General features: G+C 34.6%; 2 protein-coding genes across 2 annotated transcripts in view; one reads left to right on the top strand and one right to left on the bottom strand.

The window, feature by feature from the left end:
- Nucleotides 1–24,782, top strand: part of FAM227B (family with sequence similarity 227 member B) — a 276,142-nt gene that overhangs the window by 144,570 nt on the left and 106,790 nt on the right. The gene's annotated exons all lie outside the window — the stretch shown is intronic.
- The window catches only part of FGF7 (fibroblast growth factor 7), a 56,788-nt gene that overhangs the window by 3,291 nt on the left and 28,715 nt on the right, over nt 1–24,782 (bottom strand). The window lies entirely within an intron of this gene.

Genomic DNA, 24,782 nt, shown 5'->3' with positions numbered 1-24,782 from the left:
ATAATTTAGGCCTCTTCAAAATTTCTTTTAACAAAGAGTTGCAGTTTTCTGAATACTGTTGCTTTACATTGTTGGTTAAGTTTATTCCTGGCTATTTGGGTTTCATCTGTCATATTTTATTTTCACCATTCTTTTGACACTTTTAATTACTTTTATTGATAGAATTTTCATTTTTAGATTCTCTTCCAGGCCTCTCTCTCCTGTCTTTTCTTTTCAGGCTCTAGCACACCCTTTAGTCTTTCCTGAACATCTGGCCTCATGGTTAGAAATTCTCTCAGTTTTTGTTTATCTGTGAATATTTTGCCCTCATTTCTGAAAGGCAGTCTTGCTGGATATAAGATTCTTGGCTGAATTTTTTCTCTTGTGTATCTTAAATATATCATACCACACTCTTCTTGCCTTCATGGTTTCTGGTGAGAAATCAGGACTTAATCTTATTAGGTATCCCTTATATGTTAGGCATTGCTTTTCTCTTGCTGTTGTCAGAATTCTCTGTCTTGGCATTTGACATTCTGATTAGTATGTGTCTCGGAGTTGGTCTATTCAGATTTTTTTCAGATGGGAGTATGTTGTGCTTCTTGGACATGGATATCTATGTCCTTCAATAGGGTTGGGAAATTTTCTACCATTATTTATTCACATATTCCTCCTGCCCCTTTTCCCTTCTCCTCTCCTCTGGGACACCAATGATGCATATGTTTCCATGTCTTTTGCTGTCATTTAGTCCCCTGAGACCTTGTTCAATTTTTTCCATTCTTTTCTTCATCTGTTCTTTTGTATGTTCACTTTCAGAGGCCATTTCTTCAAGCTCACCAATCCTTTCTTCTGCCTCCTCAAATCTGCTATTATATGATTTCAGTGTTTCTTAAATTTAATTTATTGTACCTTTCATTCCCATAAGATCTGCTATTTTTCTGTGTATGCTTTCAAATTATTCTTTGTGCTCATCCAATGTCTTCTTAATATCCTTAATCTCTTTAGCCATCTCACTGAATTTATTAAGAAGATTTGTTTGAACATCTATGATAAGTTGTCTCAACTCCTTTATGTCATCCAGTTGCTTATCTTGTTCCTTTTAACTGGGCCATATCTTCCTGTTTCTTGGTGTGGATTGTAATTTTTTGTTGGCATCTTGTCATCTGGATTGCTAGAGTATTTTTCCTAGGTGCAGTTTTTCTCTTTAGTTTAGGGCTTCTTGCTCTTTCTCCCTCTAGTTGTGCAGTATGAGCCAAGGATGTAGTTGGTACTATAAGCTGTGGAGGCTCAAGCTTCCCAGGGACTTATGTAGTTTCTCCCAACCTTCTCCTTTGCCAGGGGTAGGAACAGAGTCACAGCTGTGTGGAATAATCCAAGTTGTGCAGGCCTAGCCTGTGGTTTCCAAGAGAGACTGATGAAGCTTCATGCCCCTTTCTGCCCTGCCTAGGGCGGGGATAGAGGTGCAGGTGTGGGCAGCAATCTGTGCAGTACAGGTCCAAGATGACCACAGTTGCCCTGGTAGACTTCTGACCATTCAGTCTGTGCCAGCCGAATGTACCTACAGTTACCTGGATAGGCTGATGCAGGGCCCGCCAGTCTCCTCCCTGTCAGAGGTGGGGTTGAAGCCTAGGCTAGGGCTGCAGGCTGATCTGGGTTAAAGAGACAAGTTCCTACCATCACTGTGATTCTTGGTTCTCTGGGCTTACCCTCATGCTGCAGTTTGAGCCAAAATGGTGGCCTCTGGTCTCTTTCCAACATGGACAGTCTCAAACTCTAGCTGTTCCAAGGGCCACACTTCAGCCAGCTGAATTCACCTCTCAGTAGCCAAAATCAGTGGCGAACCATCTCGTCCTCCCCCATTTTTGGTAAATGGAGCCCCAATTCCAGCCACAGAACACCTCCTGGGGCAACCTGTGCCACCAAAGTGGGAGAATCCCCAGCCTCCACAGGTTGGCTGGTAATTTCCTGGAAAGGCTGGCACAGGTCCCCCCAGCTTCCTCCATGTTGGAGTTGGGGTTGGGACTTAAGCTGGAGCTGCAATCTGATCTGGATGGAAAGAAACTGGTCTGTACCAGCACTGTGATTTTCAGTCCGCCCTGTTTCTTCACATCATGCCAGGCAAGGAGTTAAGATGGCAGCTACCAGCCTCTTTCTGACTTGGACAGGTTCAAACTTTAGCTGTTCTCAGAATTATACTTTAGCACACTGAATTTACTCATTAGTAGCTAAAGTTGTTGCCCAACTGTCTCTTCCTCCCTCATTTTTGGGAAGTGGAGCTTTAAATTCCAACCACAGAACAGCTCCTGAGGTGGCTTGTGCCTCCAGTGGAGGATGGGCACTGGCCTCCATGGCATGAAAGGCTCTATTTATGAATCTTCTCTGCAGATGAGCAGTCTCCTCCTTCCATTCCTTCAGGGATGTTGCAGGATGTTCTTCTGGTCTCCTGGAGCCCCAAAACAGGTGCATCAGCTAGCTACAGATGGCTCTGGGTATTTACTAGCTTCCCTGTAGCAGAAGCTGACTCTAGGAGTTCCTTACTCTGCCATCATCTTGCTGGTTGTCCTCTGTTGTACCTTTTTTCGGTATTTCCTAGGTATAGGATCATATCATTTATGAACAGCAGAAGTTTTACTTCTTTCTTTACAATATGGATGCCATTTATTTCTTTTTATTGCCTGATTGCTCTAGCTAGAACCACTAGCACTGTATTGAACAACAGTGGTGACAGTGAACACCCTTGTCTTAATCTTTACCTCAATGGGAAAGCTTTCAGTCTTTCACTACTGGGTAAAATGTTACCTGTAGGTTTTTCATAAATGGCCTTTATAATGTTGGGAAAGTTTATTTCAGTTCCTATCTTTTGCAGTAATTTTATCAAGAAAAGATGCTGTATTTTGTCAAATGTCTTTTCTGTGTCAATCAACGGGATCATATTATTTTTCTTCTTTGATTTATTAATGTGGTGTATTACACTGATTGATTTTCTTGTGTGGAAACACCCTTGCATGTCTGGTGTAAACCCACTTGATCATGATGAGTAATTCTTTTAATGTGTTGTTGGATTCAATTAGCAAGTCTTTTGTTGAGGATGTTTGCATCCACGTTCATTAGGGAAATGGGTCTCTAATTTTCTTTTTTCATAATATCTTTATTTGACCTTGATATTAGAGTGATATTAGCTTCATAGAATGAGTTTGGTAGCGCTCCTTGTTCAATGCTTTGGAAGAGTTTTGTAAGATTGGTGTTAAATATTCTTTGAATATTTTGTACAACTCACCAGTGAAACTATCTGGTTCTGGGCTTTATATTATGGGGAGTTGTTTGGTGAGTATTTCAATCCCTTTACTTATGATTGGTTTGTTGAAGTCTTCTAGGGTCAGTATAGGTTGTTCATATATGCCTAGAAATTTTTCCATTTCATCTACATTGTCTAGTTTGTTGGCATTAATTTGTTTATAGTATCCTCTTATGAGCTATTTTATTTCTGTGGGGTCAGTAGTAACGTACTACTGAAAAAAATGTTCTCATTTTTTATTTTATTTATTTCCATCTTTTCTCTTTTTTCTTTGTCAGTCTAGGTAAGGGTTTGTCCACTTTGTTAATCTTGAAGAGCCAACTTTTGGTTAATTTTCTATTGTATTTTTGTTCTCAATTTCATTCATTCATACTCTGATCTTTGTTATTTCATTCCTTCTGCTTGCTTTGGGGACAGTTTTCTGGTCTTTTTACAGTTCCTTCAGCTGTGAAATTAGGTCATTGATTTTAGCTCTGTCTTCTTTTTTAACATAATCATTGAGAGCTATAAATTTCCCTCTCAACACTGCCTTCACTGCATCCCATGGGTTCTAATATGTTGTGTTCTCATTTTCATTCATCAAGATGTTTATGATTTCTCTTGCAATTTCTTTGACCCACTGATTCTTTTAAGAGTGTATTGTTTGATCTCCATATATTTGTGAATTTTTCCCTTTTTTTGTTGCGGATTTCCAGCTTTACTCCATTATGATCAGTGAAAGTGCTCTGTAAAATTTCAATCTCATTGGATTTATTGAGATAACCTTTGTGACTCAACGTATGGTCTATTCTTGAGAATGGCCCATGAGCACTTGAGAAGAATGTGTATCCTACTGTTTTTGGCTGCACATTTCTTTATAAGTCTATTAGGATTAGACAATTAATCATCTTATTCATGCTCTGTTTCTTTATTGATCCTCTGACAAGATGTTCTGTCCAATGCTGGTAGTGGTGTATTGAAGTCTCCCACTATTATTGTAAAGACATCTATTTGTCTCTTCAGTTTTTCCAGTGTTTGCCTCATGTAATTTGGGCAGCCTGTTAGATGCATATACATTTATGGTTATTTCATCCTCAATTGCCCCCTTTTATTAGTATATATATAATGGCATTCCTTGTTTCTAATAGCAATTTTGCTTTTGACATCTATTTCATCCAATATAAGTAGAGCTACTCCAACTTTTTGTTGTTGTTGTTGTTACTGCCTGAGTTGAATATCTTTTAATAGCCTTTTGCTTTCAATCTATTTGTATCCTTGGGTCTAAGGTGAGTCTCTTGTAGACAGATAGAGATGTCTTATATTGTCTTATCCATTCCACCACTCTGTGTCTTTTGATTGGGGAGTTTAATCCATTAACATTCAATTTTATTACTGTAAAGCCAGTTCTTACTTCACCCATTTGATCTTTGGGTTTTATCTATAATATGTTATTTTCACATTCTCTTTACACTTTTAGTTACTTTTACTGCTATAATCTTCATTTCTAGACTCTCTTCCAAGTCTCTCTCACCTGTCTTTTCTAGTCAGGCTGTAGCACTCCCTTTAGTATTTCCTGCAAAGCTGGTCTCTTGGTTACAAACCTTCTCAGTTTGTGTTTATATGTAGAATATTCTAAACTTGCTCTTCATTTTTGAGACAGTCTTGTTAGATATAAGAGTCTTGGCAGGCAGTTTTTCCCTTGAAATATCTTAATTATATCATGCCACTGCCTTCTTGCCGCCATAGTTTCTAAAGAGAAATCAACACTTAATCTTAGTGTGTATCCCTTGTATGTGATTCATCTCTTTTTGCTTACTGCTATCCATGTTCTCTTTTTTGCACTTGACATATTCATTGGTAAGTGTCTCAGAGTAAGTCTATTTGGATTTATTTGGTTGTGATGGCATCTGTAATGTTTGCTGGTTTTTCTTTTACAGATAGTCTACAAAATACATCTGTTGGATCATATAGTTATTAATTATGATATGTGGAAAACTTACCCTTCAGTTCTGATCATGACATTATATTCATATTTTCCCACCCTTAAATCCTTTTGCTCTGTCCCCTGTTTTTCCACTGCCCACTTTTTACTTTGTAATTTGTACTTTGAAATTCAATAGTTGAGAGACATTGGTTAATCTTATCCTTCCATATATTAGGATTAAAGATACAAAATATTCTTCTACATTTTAGGATTAAAGATACAAAAAAATTCTTAAACTAGGATGAGGATAAACTTGAAAATGGCCAGGTTCCTGATTCAGTAATATTCTGACATTAAAACAAAAAAATGTCTTTCACATGGGAAAATCTGAAAGACAAATGCTTAAAATTTAATGATAAATCAGTGGTTCTGGATTCATAATGTAATTGTGACAGGAAATACATAAAGGCATGGAGATATAGGAATATAGTCTCTGTATGCTACTGAAGTTGTTATCAAAGCAAGCAAGATTGTTATATTGTCATATGTCCCAATAATGTCCTTTTCAGACTTTTCTCCTCCTTTGTTAGGTCCCATTCAGGATCATGTATTGCATTTGCTGGTCATTGTCTCTTTAGTTGCTCTTTCTTTTTTTTTTTTTTTTAAGTGTGGGAATATATTTATAACATAAATTTTACCTTCTCAATCACTCCCAAGTATACACTTCAGTGGAAACAATTACATTCACAATATTGCAGTATGCTAAAAACCTTCCATGACTAAAACTTTCCCATCTTCTCAAACAGAAACCCTATACCCCTTATGCATTAACTCCCCATTCTCCCTGCCCCCAACAACCTGTATTTTAATTTCTGTCTCTGTGAGCTTGCATATTCTGTAAAATTTACTTTTTAGTTAATGTGGGACTTAAATTCAACAGACTTAAAAGTCAATTTGTTGGGGCTAAGACCCTGTTATACCCAGGCTAGCCCTTCCCCATTCCATCTCCAGCTCAGCCAAGAGCTGGCCAGTGCTCCATTGTGGGTCCCTGGTCCCAGACCCAGAGTGAGCAGAGTAATCCTCTACATACTATGAGCATGTATGTCTAGTGGCAAACTGGTGGACTGAACCAGGATACTCACTGCAGGCTTGCTATCCCAGAATTTGCCTTGTATGTGAAAGGCAACTCACAAAGCTCTTCTGTAGAACACTTTTGGAGGACAGTCAAGTTGTGGCTCCCTGGGGCAAGGGATTTCCAGCTGTCAGACATACAGGACAGTGCCTAGGACTCTGAGGTGAAGAGAGGACATTTCTATCCATGTAAAATTCCTAGGGCCACATACCTATGCCCAAGATAAGAAGTATCCTTAAGTAGAGTGGATGTAGCTAAAGTGGTTGAGTACCTGCTTTCCATATACGAGGTCCCCGGTTCAGTCTCCCATGCACAGAAAAGATCAGCAAAGCCCCTATCCTTTGGCCTGAAACTATTCTATAAACTCATTGTATGGACAAGCCCTGAAGGAGAGTACTCACACAGGTCAATCTGCAAAGACTAGGAAAACTATTTTCTTAATTCTTTCTTTTCATTCTGTTTTTTTCCTGAATTTAAGGAAAGAAAGCTCTGTCATAACACTAGCTGGATACAAGCTTAAGGAATAAACACCTCAGTGTAAATTCCAGTGATAACACATTAAAATAACAAAATGCCCAGGTTTCAATGAAAGATTACAAAACATACAAAGAAACAGGAAGTGGTTGCCCAGGCAAAGGAGAAGATTAAGACATTAGAAACGATCAATGAGGTAGATGGATGTATTTTAAAAAAGCACCAAAAGAGCTGAAAGACTACACTAACCAATTTAATATTTCCTAGAGAGATTCAATAGCAGATTGGCTTAAGTGATAAGTGATAAGGCCTCCGTCTATCATATAGGAGGACCCGGGTTCAGTCCCTGGGGCCTCCTGGTGAAAAAAAAGAAGAGAAAGTGTGCCTGCATGGCGAGCCAGTGCCCATGTGGTGAGCCAAGTGCCCATGAGGTGAGCTGAGTGCCTGCGTGACAAGCTGAGTGTCCATGTGAGTGACCACGTGATGAGCCAAGTGTCCGCATGGAGAACTGGGTGCTCACGTGAGTGCCCGTGTGGTGAGCCAGTGCCCATGCAATGAGTCAGTGCCCACGTAGCAAGCTGGGTGCCCTCACAGCAAGCTGAAGACCTGTGCAAGCTGAAGTCACACTGCAAGATGATGACACAACGAAAGAGAGACAAAGGGGAGAGTCAAGGTGAAGTGCAGCAGAGACCAGGAACTGAGGTGGCACAATTGATAGGGAACCTCTCTCCACATCAGAGGTCCCCAGGATTGAATCCCAGTGAATCCTAGAGGAGAAAATGAGAAGACAAAAAGAGAAGAAGATAAAAAAAAAATAATAATAAATAAATCTTTTTTTAAAAATAGATTGGAGCTGATAGAAGAATCATTATCATTGAAGATAAGGCAACTGAAATCATCTAGTCTGAGAAGCAGAAAGAAGAAAGAATGTAGAAAAGTGAACAGAGCCTGAGGAACTTGTGGAGAACCATAAAGTGTACCATTATACACATGATGGAAGTCCCAGAAGGAGAAGAAAGAGCAAAGGGAAAATAGAGAAGCCACATGAAGAAATACAGACCTCCAGTAAAGGTAAAATCATGGGTAAATATAAATTTTTGTTTTGTAACACCACTTTTTACTTCATACAGGATCTGAAAGACAAATGCCTAAAATTTAATGATAAATCAGTGGCTCTGGACTCATAATGTAAAAACATGTAATTTGTGACAAGAAATACATAAAGGTGAGGAGGTATAGGAACATAGTTTGTATATGCTATTGAAGTTAAGTTGTTATCAAAGCAAACAAGATTGTTATAGATATAAGATGTTAAATTTAAGTTCCATGTTAACTACAAAGTAAATATTAGAGAAGATGCAAGCTCATAGAGATAGAAATTAGAATACAGGTTGTTGGGGGCAGGGGAAATGGGGAGTTAAAACATAAGGAGTATAGGATTTCTCTTTGAGAAGATGGGGAAGTTTTAGTATAGAAGGTTTTGAGGGTACTACAACATTGTGAATATAATTTTTCCCACTGAAGCACATACTTAAGAGTGATTGAGAAGGTAAAGTAATGTCGTAAATATATTTCCACAATCAAAAAAAGAAAAAAAGAAAGAGCAACTAAAGAGACAATGACCATTGAATGCAATACGTGATCCTGAATGGGATCTAACAAAGGAGGAGAAAAGGCTAAAAAGGACATTATAGGGACATATTAAAATAAGTGGAATATGTTTGTAAGCTTTATATCAATGTTAAATTTCTTAAACTGGTTAATTGTACTTAGGTGGTTATATTAGTGATTATGCTTGGTCTTTGCAAAATACATGGCGGTATTAAGTTTTTAGGGAGCATGATGTATAAAACCTGTATTCACGTGTTCAGAAAATGGACTGATAGAGGGATGGGCAGACAGAATAGATGGATAGATAGATGGATCAATAAAATGATAGAATGATATTGCAAATGTGTCAAAAGAATAAAATCAGTGAATATGGGTATTTGGGGGATTGAGATATGTTAGGCTTCTCTGTATGAGGTTTCTATTATTTTTGTAACTGTCCTGTAAGTTTGAAAGTATTTCAGAATAAAAAGTTAAAAACAATTACATGAATCCTTTCATTTATATTTTCTTAAAAGTCAATTTTTGGGGAGAATATTAAGCAGTATTGGCAGAATAAATACCCCATCAACCCTTATTTTCTAGACTGCTTTGCCCTATATGCTTTATTCCTCTTTTTATTCATGTAAATCCCAAGAAAGAAGAAATAAAATTTACCAATCTATTTTCATGTGCAGAGCAGGGAGGGATATTTCTTTCAATATTCACAAAGATCTATAGAAGTAGTGAACTATATAAGATTATGAAACCCTGCCCTCCAAAACAGAAGCCAGAGTGTTGCTCAGAAATATAAAAATGTATAATGCATAACTATTACATTAGCTACCAAAATGATTGAAATGTACTTGGTCTTTTTATCTGTGGTATATCTGTTGTTTCATATAAAGCAATATAACAGCTTGCCTTTTTTATGGATATGTATTTCTGTTAAAGGAATTTATGTGTATTAGTAATATTCACAATAAAGTTATCTGCCAAATGTAGGGCATATGGCATGGGTATATCAGATTAACATAATGTCTGGTATGTTTAATGATAGAGTTCAAAAGAGAAAGAAATACAAGGTAACACAACAGAATATGAAAAATGAGACAATTATTTCAAGCAAATTGGCCATTTATCCTTGTCTTCACTAATAGTGTCAGTTCATTATTTAGGATGTCAGCCTTCCCAAATTAGTACTATGCCCTAAGTGGCTTCTCTGTTTCTTTTTCCTGTGGTTCAGTCATTCATGAAGTTATCTAAACCTTCTGTCTATTTACTGTCTAATCTTATTTCACAAGTAGGAATGGAAGTGAGGACTCTCTGTATAAATTACAGCTATTTGTTAAAAAATCCTCCAACATTTACTTCCAGATCATGTGTGAACCCCTAATGTCGTTGAGACTCCTTTGTTCTTATTACCAATAACATTTATGATGTTAAAGTATTTTAACTTTGCTGTTTGCAAAATTATTTTTCAGTTTCTCATAACGCTCAAATCCTGACCTCTTAGCCTCTTGAATATTTCTTTTCTCTAAGCCTTTTAAGCTTTATATTTAAAAGATTGGAATGGATGTATATTAGTATAGCTTGCTAACATGATCATCAAACATTATTTTAGAGTTTAAAAAAATTGGAGGCAGTGGTTTGATGGCTTTTTGCTCAGTCAGAACATTTAATGTTGTCCTCTGTCAAATGCACCTTTTGGGCATATTAAAACTGAAAACTTGTACCAAGAAAAAAATTGATACTAAATAACTTTTATGATTTTTTATTAAACCTAGATTGATTAGCAGAAAATCTTAACCATTCAATGTTTATATTACCTTTAAAGCTATAGATTCTGTAGAAGTTTAATATGGTTCACGAATTCCAAAAATAGATATTGGATTATGTTTATAAACTATTTGAGAAGATGGGAAAGTTTTAGTATAGAAGGTTTTGAGGGTACTGCAACATTGTGAATGTAATTTTTCCCACTGAAGCACATACTTAAGAGTGATTGAGAAGGTAAAGTTATGTCGTAAATATATTTCCACAATCAAAATTAAATTATGGGCATAATTAAATTATGATTAGGGCTTTGATTGGGCCACATCAGTAGGGTGTTGAGTCCCTTTCCTTGTTGGGTGGGGATTCACGGATAAAGAACATGGCAAAGGACAGAGTTGGAGTTCTTGTGATGTTGGAATTTTGGTGCTGGAGTTTTGATATGGAGCCTGGGGAAGTAAAGACACAGAGATGGCAGAAATCTTTTTATCCTCCTCATTATTTTTGGCATGTCTCTAATACTGCACCAGAGCAAAATTATTGGGATAATATTATATATACAATGAACTTTCAGTAGACAACTCTTTTGTCTATTGAGAATGTGAATTTTCTTGTGCTGCCAGTTATAAAATTTTTTATTAAAATGTCCATATTTCTGTTGTGTTTGTATTTATCTAAGACATAATTGCCTGAATTATCCAATTAGTGGTTCTCAAAGAATGGTCCATAGACCCTTAGTTGTCTCCAGCACCCTTTCAGAGTTTCTGTGGCATCAGATCTGTTTTTGTTAGACTGCTAAGTTTGATTTTTTTACTTTGTTGACATATGCCCTGGTCACAAAAAGCAATGGTGGGCTAGTATTCATTACATTCTTCACTGCCATGCCGTAAAAGTAGGGTGCCACTTCCACTTACGACTATCCTTGATAAAGTATTAAAAATTATTAATTTTATTACATCTCTGCTATTTAGTACACACCTTTTTAATATTCTGCGTGGCAAAATAGAAACTACACATAAAGAATTTCTGCTATATATTGAAGCACAATGCATGTGGGCTGTTTTTTCAAGCTGCAAACTGAACAAGCTGCTTTTTTCAAGGACACAATTTTTATTTGAAAAAACTGACAAAAAACTTTGATTATTCATATATATGAATTTGGCAAACATTTTCTGTAAAATGAGAAGAGCGAATCTGTCATATAAGGGAAACAATCAACAGTATTTCTTGTCAGTTATGAAATTAGAGCCTTCAAGCAAAAAGTAAATTTTTAAAATTTGTGTCAGTTGCAATGAACTTGCAAGCTTCCCAATACATAAAGACTTTTCTGATGAGAATGGTAATGGTATTAATAAATGTGATTTTTAAAATATTGCATAATGAAATGTGTCAACATTTAGGGACTTTGTGTAACTGATTGAACCAATATTTTCCAAATTACCAATGCATGATGCTAAAAAATCATACATAAGTTTTTTAAAAATCAGTTCAAGAGAGACCAATAGATTTTAATGTAGCTGGATATGAAAAGTTCATTGACGTGATTCCACATTGCAACTAACCTTTAGGAAACTATCAAGATTTGGTGCAATATTAATTTTCTGAAAAGACTATTACAATACTCTTCTTTTTCTAACTACACATCTTTATATACACATATACACATCGTCATATACTTCAATCAAAGCAATATAGTACAACAGATTAATGTGAAAATCTAGCTATTTTCTATTATGCTAGAAACTGAAGAGATTTTCAAATATATATTATAAAGCAATGTACTTATTTCATTAAATTTCTTTGTCTTGGAAGATATAGCTATTTTTCATAAGAAAGTTATTTGCAAAAATATAAAGCAATATAACTCTTCTCACTATGTTTTTGGAAAATACAGTTATTTTCATAAAATGTTATTTATATTTACTTGCAATGAGTTATTATTCTGATTTCTAAATGGATTAATAAGTAAATGCCTCCACATAAATTTCTAATACAGTAAACATCAATAGGTACAACCCACATAAATAAATACTCTTTGGAGTCCTCAATGACTTTTTGTTTTTTAATCCTCCCTCCCCCACAGCTTGCTTGCTGTCTGCTCTCTGTGTCCATTCACTGTGCGTTCTTCCGTGTGTATTGTTTTTTATTTATCTCCCCCCCCCCTTACAGCTTGTTTGTTGTTTTGCTCTCTGTGTCCATTTGCTGCGCACTCTTCTGTGTTTTCACTTGTCTCCCTTTTTGTTGTGTTACCTTGCTGAGTCGGCTCTCTGCATTGCTTGCGGGGCCAACGGCATTCCGGGACATGTGCGCGAGCCGCCTTTGCAAGGTGGCCCCAGGGTGCAAACCCAGGGCCTCCCATATGGTAGATGGGAGCCCAACTGATTGAGCCAGGCTGCCTGCCCCTCAATGACTTTTGACTGTAAAGGGACACCAAGAATAAGAGGTTTGAAAATAGCTTTTATAAATTAATTCCATTTTTCATGGTCTGTGTAGTTGCAGGTTGACCGTACTTTGTAAATCATGCCTTATATTTGTGGACTGACTATCTTTGGCTATTTTGTAAACCTCTATATGCATGGGTTTATAAATAGATACTCCATGACTTATGCATACAGAAATGTTCAATGTTCTCCAAAATATCTGGATAATTCTTAATATTTCAAAATATCAAGTTGCAAATTATAATTACATTATATAAGCAAACCACGTAAAAAATATGTGATTGATCAACTTGGTTTCTAGTTGAATGTTAGTATGGCTTTAATTAAAGAATTAGGCTATGATATGTATTTGAACTGCTATGATTTTCATTTACTGATACAATTATAAGGATAGGAAAATTTTTTTTCTAAACAAGTACCAGTTTTCAAAATAAAATCCTGTACTTCAGTTCTATATTTTTGACATAATTTGCATTTAATTTTGTTCCAATTATTATTGAATATTTATGTATGTTCACTATTGTAAATTCAAAATAATTGCATCTAAAGGGGGCAGACTCTTGATTCTATCTCCTTCTGCCTCTCTTGGACTTCTTTGGTACCTCCCTTCCTTTCCTTTTGGTTACAGGAATCCCCTTTCCGAAGTTATTTCTCAACCAGGGCTGTTTTAAGATCTTCATAAGGCCCCAGATACTATTTTTGAGACCTTAACCCTACATGGATCAAATATATTAAAATACATCCATAATTCTCATTAGATATATATTTTATAAAAAATTTAATGTTTTGTAAATTTTCCTTCTGAAATTATTTGGCTTAAAGTAACTCATTGAATTTACCATTGGCTATATTTTTTTTGCAGATATTGTTTATTCCCAGACATTCTTGCAAAGTGAAATATAATATCAAACGGTTTTCAAATATTTTAGAATTTAATAAATATGAAATTCACATAATGATATGTTTTATATACTAAATATTTGTCAATCTTCACTTTTCAAATTTTTACTGCCAATATCTTAGTTTTAAATTGTAAATATATATTAGTAAGCCCTAGAAAATTTCCTAGGATAAATTGGATAAAATATTCTTGTGCTTAGCCCTGAAATCATTTCAAAGGACTAATCATGGTTTCTTTATACTAACACCTAAATCTGTCTATTCACTTCAATTTATATCCTAATTTATATAGCCTAAGTCTGTTCATTTTTCCTCAATTTAACTCTTGCAGTCTAACTTTTAATCTTGTTATTGATTTTCTCTCATCAAGGTCATCAATAACTTTCCAATTGCCAAATCCCCTTTCATCATTGCATTCCTTCACATTCTTACGTTTCCCTTATTTTATTCCAAGTTCCCACTTGTTTCTCTAACCCTGCACTGCTGGCCATTAATTTTAGTAAAAAAAAATGATTATTTTTGTGTGTCCATATATATATAGATCTTTTCTCTGATAATTTATTACATTATTTTATGCTTTAAAGTCTTTTTTTCCATCCTGTCAAAAAATGTTTTATTCTCGTTTTTATAGTTTGAATTTTTTTCTGCTGTTTACAAGTATGTTTCTGAGTTGCAAAGATTATTTCACCTTCCCCAAGTTTTTAGAATTTCCTGTATTCCCCTTATTCAATCTTGGCTACCACAACCAGGCAGACAGGAAGTGCAAGGACCTTTTTTACTTGTATTTGTAATGGAAAACTTAGCAGCAGACATTACCTGCTCCAGTTTGTCAGAGATGCAATTTACTTTGAATTTTTAATATATATTTTTTTAAATTCATCTGGAATTAATTTCGGGATATGGTGTATAATGTGATTCTAAACTGATATTTTATTGCTGCAAATGGCTAACTAGCTTTTTCAATATTATGTATTAAATATTCTATTCCTTTTTTATTGATTTATGATGCCTTTCTTTTCCTTTTATCTTTATATTAACTATCTTGTTTTATCCTATTATTTGTCTGTCTCTCTGTCACTAATTCTGAAGGTGCTCATTTCATTTATAGATAACTCTGATAATGGTTGTTACAAATTGCTTTTGGATACCTCCTCTGAAGCTATACAGAATAAATCAATGTCTTTTCCACATACTAGCCCTTTTCAGAGAAGAAACATTGATCTTATCTGTCAGGCAAAGCACCAGTTGATTGTTCAGCTTTGCCTCTTAGGGCATGGATTCCAGGCTTTTCGCTAGCTATGCTATTTTCTTAAATCTAGTTTCTTGGGAGCGAATGTGGCTCAAGCAGTTGAGGACCTGCCTCCCGTATGGGAGATCCAGGGTTCGGTTCCCGGTGCCTCCTGAAAAAACAAAAACATATAACAAGCAAAACAAATGGATAAAACTAACTCAGGAAAGCTGATGTTGCTCAGTGATTGAGCACCAGCCTTCCACTTATGAGATCCTGGGTTCAATCCCTCCCCTGGTATCTCAAAAAAAGCAAAAAACAAAAAAGTAATCTCTTAGTGAAAACTGAACTGAGGTAGATATAGCTAGATAACCTAAAACAGATTAGTGTTCATTGTCTTCCTTGATATAGACTATAAACCTATTTCACAGCAATACAAACTCACCATTTTCCTTAAGAATATTTTAAATCAATTCATTATTTTGAAGTTTGGATATAATAAAAAGTGCACCTATCAAAAAGAAATTTTATTCTATTACAGATTAGTATGTGTTTCAAGGTTGTATGATAAAATTTGTTTTAATATAATAAATTGTGTTTTTAGACCTAAAGACAAATGTCAATTATCCCCTTTTAACAAATGATGAATGCTTCTTCGTTTTCTTTAAATTAATTATGTAAGAAAAAAGGCATGAATTGTCAACAAGTAAATTTCAAAATGATCCTATGTGGTGTTGCAGAATTGCAAGTGTGTTAAAATGTAAATTGAAATTTAAATGTCATAGCATCAAAAACAACATTCTTTCCTGCCCTGCTCTGATTATTAGAATCCTTCTATTTTATGTTTTAAAATAAATTAGTACATTTATTTTTACAATGTCATTTGGTTTCTAAATGATGAAATAAGAGAAATAGTTTTGTTTTGCTATTTGCAAGCAGAATTCTACAAATAAAATATTGCAAGTATAAATAAACTTTATACCACCCCAAAAGTGAAGCTAACTTGAACATGATTGTCATAATGTTTTCTGCAATAAACAGAATTATTTAACAAATGTTAATTGAGAGTGTCTACTATATAGGAACAAAAACACCACCTGTGCTTGTGTTTCTTTCATTTTCCTGTTCAGAACATCAGTGTCACTAGAAATATATTCTGTGCTTCTTCTGGCACTGTCATTTATTCTTACATGTGTCAGCATTCAGTTAGCTTGATGAATCTTTACGGGCTATCCTTTACATCTTGATACAAATGTCAGGAAGACCCTATGCCCCTAGTAAGCTATGTCAAGCCTGCTTTCAACTGCTCCAACAAACAGACTCACTTCAGCTAGCTTTTATGAATGCTTTATTGTTTTATAAAGCATAAAGCATGAAATGCTGTTGCCACTCTTCCAGAAGGACCAGATTCACCATTTTTTTGTTAGAACATCATGACTGTTCATTTGTGCATAAAGCAAAAAATATATTGGGCACTTAACTATGTTCAGCACTCTGTGTGTCTGTTTTCTTTCCCCTTTTATCAATTTATTCCATTTGTCATAATCTTAATGATGATATGGATTCTCTAGACTACTTAGATTTTTTTCCTTCTTAGTTTCATCCTAAATTAGTTTTTCGACCCTCTCCAAAAATACTTCATCTTTTCTAATAACCTGTAGCATAGAAAAGAATATCCCACACCTTTTCAAAAGGATATGCAAAGCAAATATGTTCTAAGTCACTGCAGTAGTTTCCTTGGTGTCCTTAAATCCTAGACTTTCAGTACGCTGCAGAATTTCTAGAAGCATTTCTTTTTATTCTTTCTGGCCAGTCCCCTAGTCATTACCTCTATACTTCACTAATCTTTTTTGACCACCCTAATATTAAACCTAGCTTCTTTCTGCAAAAATGATAACGAGCAAATATTCTACATATACTTATAGCAATGATACAAATCATTTCAGATGCAATTACTCATTCCCCTTGCTACGCCGATTTCCTCAACTTCCAGGCCCCTAAGTAATAGATGTTGTGGCCAAGTCTTCAGGAATTGGGGAAGTCAAGGATCATTTCAAGGCTGGATGACTGTGAGAATAAGAAAGAATGAAAAATAGAGGGTTGCTATTTTTATTGAGATGGGAATGCTAATGTGTTCCTCATCATATATATTGAGTTTAAGGTAATGACAGTTTTCTATACCTGTTCTAAATTTCACATAAGCCTATCACCTTTTGATATAAATCCACATTGAAATTCTAGCTGTGCTATATATGTTAGAGTAATGATTTTTTGTTGGCAATAAAAAAGAATTTTGGTTAGTGCCCAAAATATGCCCAATGTTCCCAGTGTTTAAGAGGAATATCTGTAGGTATCACCTTAACCCTGCTTCCCTCTTAAATAATTCAGACAATCTATAATCTTATCCCAGAGTTTCATCATTTTCCATGCTCCATTTGTAGTACTGAAGTGCTCAAAAGGTGGAGCAAACTCAGATTGCCCCATTTTGACTTGGGTTGCATTAAACTTTACTGATGGGAATGATGTTAAGAAACATATGGAAGCGTCATTACTATTTTTATCTAATGTCTGCCTCTCTTGATAAGATGGAATCATTGAATTTCCAATTGTACTATGAAAGTGAAAATTCTTTGGTTTGATGCTCTAGAATTTTAAAAGATTAAAAGATATTGGCAATATATTTCAGCCAGTAGTGTCTCTGTCACATGATTGCTTTTATAAATCACTTGAGAATGTATCTCTTCATTGTGACCAAGATCTTGGTAGTTAAGATTAGCTTATTCACTAATGGCAGTAGTTGTTGCAAATGAGGCCTTAGGCTACTAGTAGCCTGCCTCTTAGTAAAGTAAGGATATTTAAGAAAATAATTTCTTGAGTTCTTATTGATACCCAAAAATTTTGGTTTAGAAAGAAAATTGCTTTTTCCATTCTGATTTTAAGAAAGGGAATAAAAGTTGTGCTATTAAATGCCAAAATATTTTGATAGTCTGTGATTTTTAGAATGAAACAATAATACTTATAAGTCATATATAGTTTATTACAACCTAATATAAAATATTTTGATAATTAAACTAATTTTCATGCTGTAAACCCTTGGACAGAAACAGAATTACTTTTAATTTTAAGAGTATCCCTGGAAGCAACAGCAATAAATTGAGGAGAAGAAACACATTTTTTAGTAACAGTTTCATAGATAGATGGTATTCAGTGAAATGAATATGCTTATCTCTAGCAAAGAATGGATTCTTTAAAGCAAATCTGTTTGAAAGCAAAGTGATATAGGTCTCATACAAATCATTATAGAGAAAATTTTTGCAAGAAATATACCATCTTAAATTTATTTTAGTCTGAATTTATTTAAATTTATTTTTAAGATAGCTTAGCTTATGAGTCATTTTCTTTTAAACAACTTTTATTTAGGCATAATTACTGGTATCAAATACAACTGGAAAGTCCTGCAACAAGGGAACTGATTTCACACCATCATCATTGGAAAATAAATCAGTTGTAGTTCTAATCAATCTTATGTCTATTTTATAATGATGTCAAAAACCGTTTAAATGACTCCTCAGGTTAAGTAAAAAGAACAATGCCATTTATTCAGGGACCTATAAAGAAAATCTTTATAAAGTTCATCAGAATGTGGTACAGTGATGGTAATGTCTTTTTAAAGAACTTAAGTTGCAACAACTTGTTTTAGCTGGGTTAGAAGTGTGCTAGAATTAGAAACAAACTGTTCAGTTGTACAATAAATAAAATAATTACAATGGCATGCCATGAGGAATGCCATGGAAACATCATTGAAATGTATTGTTCAGACACATTTCTGTAAATATGCCAATTTACTAACAGCTTCTGTTATCATTTATGGCTTCCCTGGAACACAAGAGGATGAGTTCTCTCCTTTGGGCCAGGAAAGATATATTCCCTGAATCAGATAGCTTGAAATATTCTTTGTTATCCTGTGATCTCTATAAATTCTAAATTTTATTCAGAAAGAATTTTTTAATCTGTTCAAGTAGCCTATTTACATCTGCTAAATGCAACACTTTACTATTATCTAAAAATGGTTCCAAAATTAGCAAAATAGGTACAGGTAGTATAATCCCAGAATATACAAGAAAAATATACGATTTTTATGTAAATTAAAAATAATTGAAGTCATTTCTTCTCACCACCTAGAAAATCACTCCTGTTTTCTGGATTTTCCTAAAGTCTAAAATATCTTAAATAGGAAAACAAACTTTTCATTACATAAGATTAGAGATAAGGGTCAAAATACAAATATACCCAGGAGAGGTAACACCTGGACATAAATTTATATGATGAAATCTTATCTGAGAGCAGAATTTGATAGGGCTAGAAAGGAGTACACGAAAGGCACCAAGAGTGAATCTTAAAGGGGAGAATGGTCATATATGAAACAAGTTATAGAAACTCAACATTTTCTTACAACAGCTCTAGGAGTCAAGGCATCTTATGCTAAACTTCATGTAATTCATAAGACTACCAGCATAAACGGTAAACAATACACCCACTTCATTCCTCTATTTTAACAATGTGCCCTGTGAAATTTTGCTGTCTGGTGAATATGTAATGTAATCTTTCTTTTTTTCTCCTTTAACTTGTGTATATATGTTCGGCCACCCAGGAATCAAGATAACTTTAAACACTTTGGTATCAGATCATGCTGGTCATCAGCAATAAGGAAATTTAAGTGTAAGTTAAAGTTATTTTGACTTTCTTAGGAATTTTAAGACAGACGTTCTTTGCTAACAGCCTTAAGAATGTGTTCTGATGCAGAGTAGTTATATTTTCCACTGAAATGAAAGTGAAAGGAAAAAGATGAAGGAAAAAAAGTCTGAATTTACAAAGGGAGATACTTAATTAAGAAAAATAACTTCAAGAAACCCCAAGTTCTTTCCAGAAACTAACACAATTGTTCTCTTTCTATATTATCAACTGTGTTTCTGTCACTTCTCTTCTGTTTCCATTGCCATCACGTTAGTCCAGGTCTTCATTATCTTGTACCCTAACTATTTCAATAGTATCTTAACTAAATCCCTGCCTCCAGCCTCTCTGACTTTATATCTATTCTTAAAGTATTGATAAAGCATATGTTATAAAAGTTACACTTCTACTCCAAAACTTTAAATGAAACTCCCCATTAAAAAACAAAGCCAAATCTTTTTTACTTGAAATTCAGAGCACTCCCAAATCTGACTCCAGCCATCCTTTACAATTTTTTACCATTATTCCTCTACAGTCTACATGAGGGTTTGGCTCCAAATAAACAGATTCACTTAATGTCTTCCTCTTCCATACAAAATGCCAGGCACTTTCTCTGCTTCCCACTAGTTCACCTAATTACACAGAATTCTCTATTTCAGTGGTTCGCAAACGTTGCCTCCACTGCCAGGTGCCACATCTCAGTGAGTCTGATCTAGTAGCTCTGAAGCGAAGCTTGGGAATCAGGATTTAACAGCTTCTACTTTCCTGAGTAACACTTTTCTTTCAAAGTCAAATGAAAATTGAAATTTCTTCATAATATTTATCCAGTTTTCTAATCTGTTGTCATCTTTTTTAGTTTCAGCACATACTGCTATAATATTAATTAACACCAACTTATTGTTACTTATAAATTTAACCTCTTTCTTCATCTAAATTATAAACTATTTTGAAGAGGCTATCTTATGCCTTTGGGCATCCCCCAGTATTTAGTATAGAAACTTGTACGTGGCAGGCTTTTGTTAAATGTTGAAGTAGATAGGATGATTCATATATACATACTCACTAGTGTGTTATATTATAAATAGCAAATGAGAGATATAAATTATTTCAGGATTAAAGAATTAGTGCATGTCCTAATCAAAAGATCAGAAGAAAAACTAAGGTAAAAAGAACCAATTAACCATAAGTATTTGTTAAATTTCCTTCTAATTTTCATTACATTTTTGAAGTTTATCTAGTTATATAAGAAGCATGAAATTCCATAGTGGATTCAAAAAATAGTTCATCTCAGATTGTATTTCACGATGCCAACTCAAAAAGGTTACAAGAACTCCAAACATCCTTAGTTTTCTAACCAATTATAGGTTTTTCTTTTTTGGTTTTGGCTAATCCTCTCTTGGACTTATTTATATTTTTAGCATGTATCACTTATCTGGGTAACAACTTCCATATGTTTCCTGTTTACTATGTAATATAGCACATCTATTTATCTCTCTTGCTCCAGCACATTCAGACTTTAAGAAGTACACACTAGTTCTAATATTTCATGAATTGATTTACAAGTCCCTGTTCTTCTTATCCATGTTGTTATGATTTGTAAATATTGAATGTAGTCTACCTTAACGTTCAGTTTAATAAACATTTATTATTCTAGATGAGAGTCCAATTTTTTAGCCTATATTATTACATTTCACATCATTAGATTCATTCACTCTAATTCTAGGATGCTTCCATTTTGCTGTGTAGTCTTATTAAAATGCTAAGCAAAGAGAACTGCATCTGTATTCCAGATGCAGATATACCATGCTGTTTACACAGAGATATTATAATGTGTGCTGCTTTGTGTCTTACATTCTTCCTGATGATGCTTATTACTTTATTGGTCTTTTGACTACAACTGCACATTAAGATAGCATCTTTCGGGAAAGATCCAAAGTGATTTCTTGGTGCATTTTCCATGAGAAAGTTTTTGTTCAAGAGTGTTTTATCTTATTAGTATAACCTAAATTTTATCCCAAAATATATTACATTAAAACTCATCTGTCAGTTTTCTGCCTATCTATATACAAATGTTTTATCTTCTAGCTTGTTATCATCTTTAGCTTATCATTTCACTAATTTAAACACATCAGCATAATCTGAAAACCTGACATTTTTACTGTACATTCTCACTTTCAGATTATTTCTAAGAATGTCAACTAAGCTAGGTCATTTTATACTGAATCCTGAAGAATCTCAATGTTACCCATTTTCATTAAGAAATTTTTTTTGAACTGATTCCTTATTCCTTTTCTTCATCCATTCATTCTCACTTTAGGATAATGGAGTAGGGCTGTGGTTGGGGGACAGACATTGTTGGGCAAAGAACAAACTTCTTGGAAAGGTCATCAGAATCACTGGGGTTTTTTCAAACTACACCTACTCAATAGGAATTCTGATATTTCCCATCCCAGAAAAGCCATCCCCTGCCCAACCCATCCTCATGGGACTTAATGCTGTAGTTAACTAATACATACATATATATATATATATATATATACACACACACACTAATATAAACATTCTCTATAAAACAGGTATTTGGGGTGGAAAAATTAACAGTTTATTCTAAGACAGGTTTTTAAGAAGTGTCTCACCTCCTCAATAGAAATTATCAGCTTTGTTCTAGGATCACGGTTTGGCAAGAGACATGACCAATGAAGAGATGATAACATTGGTCTGGGATGAGCCACTGCCTACAGACCTCAAGGACAGTTTATGCCTTGAACCACATCCTGGATTTGTTCCCTGTACATGTATAAGGTCATTTTTTTTTTAAAGCACAAAATGATAATTAATGAATGGTGCTTCTCTCCACCAAAATTGGGTATCATTGTTTTATATAAATTTGGAAAGGTTTTACTCTAAATAGTTGGTTTTACCATAGTTGTATTTCTCACACTGAACTGGAAAGGTATTCCTGAAAAGAAGAGTAATATAGAAAAAAATAAAAGCGGTGAAAAAGAAATGCTTCTGAAAATGAAAGGTAGATCTACTTATTATGGATGAAGCATAAGGTGTATGAAAAAAATTATAAGCTGTACAGCACTATATAAATGTTAGTTACATATCCCCCAAACTATGAGCTGACATAAGAGCAAAATTTGTTAAATGATAGGGAAAAAAAGGAAAAGCACTTAACACCTGATGAAATGCAAGTTCTTTTTTAAAAATCACTTTTCACTTTTCTATCTCAAGAAAAAAAAAAGAAAACAGCACTACAATGTAGTAGTCCATTCAGAAAATGCATTGAATAGATTTATTGATTATGGGTGTTACGATTCTGAGTTTTGATCTGTTGTGGGCATCAAGTGGTTGTACTGTCCCTCCAGAGAGCACCTAATGCAGAAAGCCCATTGGGAACCTTTATGGTCAAAGTGGCCAGATTCCTCAGTCCAGCAGAACTTATACCCACATCCCAAGTGTAGTAGAGTAGGAGAAACACTTAAATACTTATACAGTCTCTCTCCTGGACAGAGATTGGAAGCAATTTGAAGCTTTCCAGGAAACTCATAAAATATTCTGTAATGTCTGTGTTCATACCACCAAAGAAGGAAGAGATAAAATCAAGTATTAATTATATGAGAGTAGTCTTTTTTAAAAAACACAGATTAAGGCTATTCAAAGGAATTTTCTTATTGGTGTGGACAGCAGATTAGTATTTTTGTAGTTAGTGGTAAATTTTTATCAAAAACCTAAATAAAAACATAAAGTATGTTTTATAATTGAACAGGGGATGCTGAGAAGCCTAGAAGAAATAAACAAAACACTTGTTCAGGGAAAACATAATTTGAACTTATCTGCAAGACATATTTTTGTCTACAAATTAAATTTGTAAAATAGTTTCCAAAATGCAATAATTTAGAAACTTTAAAAGTATACACAACTGTAACTAATCCCATTGTTTTTATGAAATAGTATATCATAAAATTGATTCTGAGTTTTGTCGTCTGATGTATCACATTTTCACTTTGCATGAGACTCAGAAAATATGGGAACATAAAGTTCACTCTGATTCCTATAAAGTCAAGAGTTTGGCAACAGTAAAAAGCAATTTCTAGTCACTGTTCTTAAAGAGATTCTTCTAACGTGTATTATCTTAAAATGAAATGTGTTGCATCCTAAATTGAGAAAGAGGGAACAGGAAAATCTTGGATGGAATGCTATCCCAATATAATTGAAACCGTTAAATGATAATTAATTAGAAGCACAAGTTAACTAGGCTGGAAGTGCATGTTTTTGAGTTTAAATGACTCTTAGGGATGTCTCAAAGTCAAGCAATAGCTTATTTATGGATTATGACTATCTAAATGTACTATATTTTTAATTCTTTTGTCTCAGAGAGTCAATAGTTTATGTTGGTAATTACAAATGCCTTGATTTATCTACTTTATGAAGCTGAAACCCTACCTTCGGCACCTTTAATTAAGTTATCAGGGAAATTTTACAAATGTCATCTCATTTGTTCTCCCCAATACTTTTGCTATGATTAAATATTGTGCTTAATGGAAAAACCAATATCAATTAAGAAAGTCTGCCTAACCAAAGACAAGACAAGTAACCTCAGTAATAGGTTTAATATATTTGATGTGAACATTTATACATATATATATATTACTGCATTATTTTAGTTGATAAATGACATAGATTGTTAGATATTAGGTTATTTTTATTATTAGATTTTATTTTACTATGGCAAATCCTTTCCAAACATTACATCACTTAATTGAAGATACACTGCATCATGCATTCTCTTAATTTTAAATTGTAAAATAAATAAAGCCTCAAGACCTGTCTTGTACTTTCTAAATACTGAATTACTACTACAATGGAAATCTATTGGTCATCGGTTCTTTGGGACCACTTTGAAGATTTTGCTTTAACAGTATGTTAGTTTTTTTCTTTTTTTGGAGGTACTGGGGCTGGGGATTGAACCCAGGATCTGGTACGTGTGAGGCCAGCATTCAACCACTGGAGAAACCCCAGATATTCTCCAGGGGCCTTATCATTGAGCCCTTTCGGGGGATTGATGGGTAGAGTAATCAATCAAAAGAGCCAACAGCTGCGACTCCTCCCCTATAATTAGCAAAGGGGGAGAATAAGTAATGGTTTAAAAAGCAAGGGCCAGGAAACGGACTTGGCCCAGTGGTTAGGGCGTCCGTCTACCATACGGGAGGTCCGCGGTTCAAACCCCGGGCCTCCTTGACCAGTGTGGAGTTGGCCCATGCGCAGTGCTGATGCACGCAAGGAGTGCCCTGCCACGCAAGGGTGTCCCCCGCGTAGGGGAGCCCCACGTGCAAGGA

This window comes from Dasypus novemcinctus, chromosome 3 (assembly GCF_030445035.2).
Source record: "Dasypus novemcinctus isolate mDasNov1 chromosome 3, mDasNov1.1.hap2, whole genome shotgun sequence".
Taxonomy (NCBI): Eukaryota; Metazoa; Chordata; class Mammalia; order Cingulata; family Dasypodidae; genus Dasypus; species Dasypus novemcinctus.
This window is presented reverse-complemented; position numbering and strand designations above follow the sequence as displayed.